The sequence below is a fragment of the Lissotriton vulgaris genome, chromosome 9 (assembly GCF_964263255.1).
Source record: "Lissotriton vulgaris chromosome 9, aLisVul1.2, whole genome shotgun sequence".
Lineage (NCBI taxonomy): Eukaryota > Metazoa > Chordata > Amphibia > Caudata > Salamandridae > Lissotriton > Lissotriton vulgaris.
Genome location: NC_141697.1, coordinates 234,058,017 through 234,064,016, shown reverse-complemented (window position 1 = coordinate 234,064,016; position 6,000 = coordinate 234,058,017). Strand labels below are relative to the sequence as shown.

The 6,000-nt window shown below is 42.6% G+C and overlaps 1 protein-coding gene across 1 annotated transcript in view; it reads left to right on the top strand.

Annotated features, from left to right (window-relative positions):
* Positions 1–421: 421 nt before the first annotated feature.
* PAK6 (p21 (RAC1) activated kinase 6) overlaps positions 422–6,000 on the top strand; it is a 399,127-nt gene continuing 393,548 nt past the window's right edge. Inside the window, exon 1 of the mRNA XM_086937373.1 lies at positions 422–824. The gene's annotated coding sequence lies outside the window, so the exon portion shown is untranslated. The remainder of the gene's footprint in view (positions 825–6,000) is intronic.

Here is a 6,000-nt window from a genome sequence, read left to right as displayed (position 1 = left end):
GTCCCCAGGTTGTTTGACCATTCCAGGGACTATCATGAGGGCGCTTAGAGTGAGGAGGGCTGCTGGTGAGTGAGGAAGGGCAGGGTGTGGAGGCAGGCGTGGCACCCCCTGGCTGTCCTTCCTCGGCCGCACACAGATCCACGTCGAATCGTATTGTTGTTGCTCACAGACCGGATTTGTGGTGCATTCGGTTGAGCCAGTGAGTAAGCATGGGGAGACTGAAGGAGAGAGGACTCAGTTTTGTTTCCTCGTTACTTGGTAAATAGCGATAACGTGAGATAAAGTGTGGCGTTATTTGCCTAGCCTTGTTCCCATACTAAACCCAGAGACTCTCGAGCCAAGGTTTGGGGAGTGCGGGGGAGGCCACGTCACAGGAAGGCTGCGCCTGAGCCACGGAAGAAATCAAGTACCGTGAGCTTCTGACAGAGGGCAAGAGCCGGCTTGCTTCACCGGGGGCCGCTTCATTAACACTGCACACGGGCGCGCATTCTATTTTTTGGACAAACTGTACTTGCACTACTAACAACTCTGTGACTTTACCACACACTGCCTGAGCCGCAGAGAGACAGCTCAATAACTCGGCGCAGCGGTTGCGCTTCCCGAGCCCAACCGTCCTCAGCTCACGCATTAACTCGTAGAGTCTCCGACCTTCCCACTTGGGGCTCGACTGCACCTCTCTCCGCAGGCCTGGCAATGAAATGTTGCTCTATGTTTATCCCACCGGTAATTCCCAGCTGCGATAACATTTGAGCGGGTCAAACTGGATGGAATTTAACGAGGGGGAAAAGGCCTTATATTTACCAGGACTTGTGGATTTTTGTGTGGTAAGTGCAAACTTCAAAATCGGCATGTTAGGCTCAAAAAGTTAGTAGGTGATCATTACTGCAAAGTCCTAACACCTGGGTGTCTGATTGTATCGGGTGCAGTAAGTATCGCATCTAACAGAGGCTACTCAGACCCATACTCATAGTGTATGCAGCAAGTTTGGATTCGCAGCTCGGTGCCCATCTCTATTCTGCGCCTGCGCACATGTTCATGATGCATTCTTACACAGTGTATTGTGCATCCTTAGGCTATTAAAACGTTATGGTTGTTACAAATCTGGAGATATATTCGTCTTAACAGTACATCATTTCTGTGAACTCTGTAACAATCAACCAGAAAAATGCAATAGCAATTCGTTTGTAATTAAAAACAGTCATTTATTACAAGTTACAAATAAATTTCTAACATATATCAAGTCCTATAAATCTAATTGACATACACATGCATATGTTTAATCATAAAAAACAATTACATAAAAATAGAGAAAATTCAAGACGTGTCAGAAAGAGTAATTTTCTTTAGGACTTGATATGTTTTATAAATTGATTTTTAACTTGTAATAAATGACTGTTTTTGATTAGAACGAATTGCTATTGCATTTTTCTGGTTGATTGTTACACTGAGTTCACAAAAATGATGTACTGTTAAGACGAATATATCTACAGATTTGTAACAACTATAACGTTTTAATTGCCTAGGGATGTACAATACACTGTGTTAGTGCCCTTCCCTAGGAATTGCGATATCCATTCGACAGGGGGTCCTTGTTATTTTTCACTAAATGATGCATTCTTTTCCAATAGGCTCATATGAGTCAAATTATTTCAACGCTGTTTCAAGTTCACAGTCCTGTAATTAGGCGTGGGAATATGTTTGCCCAAGCAGCAGATGCCATATTTGTGATTTCTTTATTGAAAGCGCAGCCCTTTCTACTGCATTGTCCAGTTTCTGCGCCGCCTTTACACCCTGCCGTACATAAGAAGCCATGAGCCTATGCTTTGTGCTTAAGTTGCCACCCTCCCCGCTAAATAACTGATCTTTTTAGTGCAGGTGCGCAGACCCAAGCGCTTATCACGAGCCCATCCTCTGTGCTGCACAGGCGCAGAGAGTGTGTGTGTGTGTGTGTGTGTGTGTTTATTTTTCTCGTCTACAGCACATACATTGGCTCTTGAGATCTACACATTCATGCGTGTGCTGTTGACAGCAGAGCAGAGCTGAGCTGAAATAGAGCGCACAATGTTCCTCCTCTTCGTGTTACTGAACTTTGGTGCCAACAGCAAATGCACTAACTCTGGGAATTTTCGAGTTAATGTATGTGCTGTAGACAGGAGAAAGAGACGTGCAGACCCTTTCTACGTAAAGAGTGGGAACATGATAAGGCCCAGGGTCTGCATTCAGGCAATAAAATAGTTCAAACCTTATTTAGGGGGGAGAGTGGCTTGTTCATTTACTTTATGAGATTTGCAGAAGGAATTGCTTGGCAGTGTTACAAAGAAACACATTGTTTATAAATCTGTTTTTTTTTTATCCAACCAAGTCCTGTGGTGAATCATTAATTTCAGTTCATCAATTGAGCTCTGCAGTGATGTTGTTTAACTCAGAAATTGTTTTTTTTTTCACTTACATGTTATTATTGTTTGTATAGAGATTATATTGATCTAGTTTTAAGTAAGTTTTGGTGAACTCTTTCCTCACTCGCTCCCTTCCCCAGTTATATGTATGTACCAGATTTACCAAGCATGAACCTAGCTATAAAGAAACAACACTGTCCATCACAGGGCTCACAGGATACTGATAGGGTAAAGGAGTGATTGAGGCAGGGAAGGCGGCAGCCTCCCTCTGGAGCAGGGTGTGGGAAGGCACCTCCTCGGGCTCATGTGGCTCTCATTCTAGTGTAGGTCTCAATTGGTATCATTGTTCCAATTTCAGTCTTGTTCCACAAGGTCAGTGAGATTGGAGTGGTGAATACTTTCTTAGATCTGTATATCTATTATTATGTGTTCCTTGGCCTCAGGAGCCCACACTAGTTTTCTCGGAGTGTTTAATTTTATCATGTATAAAGTTCGTCCACTAGTTCCTGTAAACACCACAAGCCGAGACACACCTTGTCATGACAATGCCAGCTGTCCCGTGCACAGGTGATGTTTGCACCCTATCAAGTTCCCATCTGTTCGACAAACTCTGCCAATGTCAGAAAGGTTTCTTATCTGGGAGGCGTTGTAATCAGGTTGTACCTTTGGAACAGAAGGCCTGGGACACAGGGCCCTGCCGTGCATTTACTTCACAGCAGACAGGAAGTACAAAGGGTCACTTTTAAAGCCCCTGTAGTAAATAAGCGCTGCCAACATACTATCTTAGTATGTTCGTCTCTGACACCTACAAACATCAGAAATCTCCTTGGTAAAGGACAAATGCAAAATAACAGTGTCACTATCTAAAACATAGATCTACTCGAGAAGAAGACTCTCACAAGGGAGAGCCCGAGCGGTGCATAAAAAGCACCGAGTGCAAAGTCAAGCCGACTGGACTTAGCAGTGATCCAGAACACACATTAGAAACATGCTTTAGATGGACTATAAAGTCCCCAGTGGAACTACTGAACTAAAATTGATTAATGAAGTAAGCAAAAAAAAACGTGCTATACAAGTGAAACATAAAATCTTTTTGGGTGTTGGGATTTAATTTGAATGTGAGAGAAAGGCTGTGCCAGACTGCTTCTGGGTGCACAGGACGGTCTGGGTGAACTTACTTACTTATGATACTGGCTAGCCTAAGTCAGATCCCATACTTTAATGTATTCTATCGATTCAAATAAATCTAGCACATTACCACTATCCATTGTGTTTCTTCTCCCACCAGCATCAATACAAATAATTAGATACTATATACCCCCTCTACATTTCCTGTCATATAGTTCTCCGATGTTAGCATCCTATAATTTCCCACCGGATCCATGTAAGAAGGTTGACTTGCCTCTTACAGGCAATTGTCTTAAACCTGTGGCCTTGAAGCAGGGGATGGTTACACCGTGGATGGCAGAAAACATGACTTTGTGTCCATTCCGTTGAGGGGAGAGTTGCTCAACATTCGGTGGACAACGGGGCTACTCTTAATTAAAAGATATTGTCCAGGCCTGGATACAAGTGCCTGTTTGTTCTAAGGGTTCTTTTCATGTGAGTGTAATATGACCACAGAAGCTACTCTTTTTGTATCCTCCACTACATTCATAGGCTTCCCAATAGAGTTCACCTTCTGAGTTCTTACTTTAGGTTCAGGGTAAATGTACAATGACATACAATATAGCGGCTTATGTACCAGTACGATCAATATCCGAAAAGCGCGTCTAGCAATAGTTAGTCCTAAGTTGTTGCTGGCTCTGGTTCCTACTGTTTTTTGGATTTAAATCTTTTGATTGGTTCAGGTACTGAAAAATAATGGTTAATGAAGTGTATAGACGAGTTTCTCTATTACATAACGATGCTAGGTTTAGTAGGAAAAAAACGGAACAGAATAGACTGAAACATTCAGCGAATAGAGGCTTCCCCAAACATTCCTGCGGCCCACCCTCCATTCCAGTTAACCAGCTAGATCATTCATTCTGGTATCTAATCCACCCTAAAATGCTCACCCTCCAGTCCTTCGGGGGTCTTTCTCTCGGTTGATGAGCTCGTTGGGTCGTCTCCTTGATGTAATTGTTTGCAACCTGATCGAATTAAGTATTCTAAGGAATTTCTGATGCAAACGTTCTCTAAATATCGTGGGTAAATATTTCAGAAATGGTGCTCAGCTAGTTTCAAAACTGCCAGAAGTTCCATCCAGCACCGGTGCTATTTTCTCAATCCCAGGACTTTCCACAAGTGGTGCAACATTCCTGATCTCATGAGTCCTGGTTTTCCCCATATTAAAGTAATATCCTGCCTGGCCGCACACAAAGCCAAAGATGGCTGTCTGCCTGTCAGGGAGTGTACAGGAGACATCAGTCTTTTCAAAAGATCCTGTATGATGATTGTGGGTAATTTAGGTATAAGACGTATCAAACATTTCACCTATTGCGTCCATTACCTCTGTCCAACAGGCATGTAACTTATATTGTAGGACAATAGCAAAGAAGACGAAGGAGAGTCCCTGGGTCTCGGAACTCCATAACATTCATCGGACCAGTTTGTCGTGTTTAACCAGTGTGTAGTACCAATGCAGTACTAGTTGTGCCACAGCTTTCTTGTTGTGGTGCATATAGCAGTGTTATTTGCTGTGGTGTATTTCTCCTCTCATTCCTATTCTTGGAATGTTCTGTCCAGTTCTTCTCCAATGTGCCCGTCTTCATGTTGTGAGCACTGTAACAGAACACACAGATATCATTTGTCGTCCTCATTTGAGGAGTTTGATAGACGGATGCAGAACACAATGTCTAATTTGACAGTATCTCTATCATTATCATTTTTAGGAAGACCATATACCCTTTTTAGTGACTCAAGTTATCTTAAAACTTTCACATCTAAACGTTCCAGTACCTTTGTGAGGCTCCCAAAGAGACACTAAGGCATGAGGGATTGATGAGGGATATACACTCCTGCTACTTTGCTTCCCCTCCAGCTACAGGACCTTCCAAATGTGTGTTCCGGTTATTGCCTGGTCAATGAAGTACCATTGTTTCTCTGACTGGTTTTTAACATTACATCAGATGTTGTTGTTGGAGTGCCTGCGAACACCTAGTGATATCAAGAAGGCCTATCTCCCCCTCACCTGGGGGTTTGGTAGAAATTTGCCTCACAACTCAGAGATGTTTCTCGGCCTAGACAAAGTGGATAATTTTTTTGGACCTTTTTAAGTAGGCAGGAAAAGAGAAATATCCTTGAAAATACATTTTAACCTTGGGCATTATTGTTGTTTTTACTTCTGCTATCCTCCAAAGCTTCAACAGACTTCTTCTCCATTTGTCACCTGCTTATGAATTTATATATGCCTTTCTGGAGTGGAGGGTAATTAGTATTTATTACTTGATCAATTGTGGGAGTAATTTGAAACTTTGACATTAAAACTGATGAATGAGCGTCATTGTTAGGATTTTCCTCTGTTGCAGCAGATTTCCGATCGCTAATGCCCAAATGCTTCTTTGCCTCATTCAGAGCATGAAAATATTATTTTTTTCCTTTCCAGTTAAAGAGTAGGTAGGGC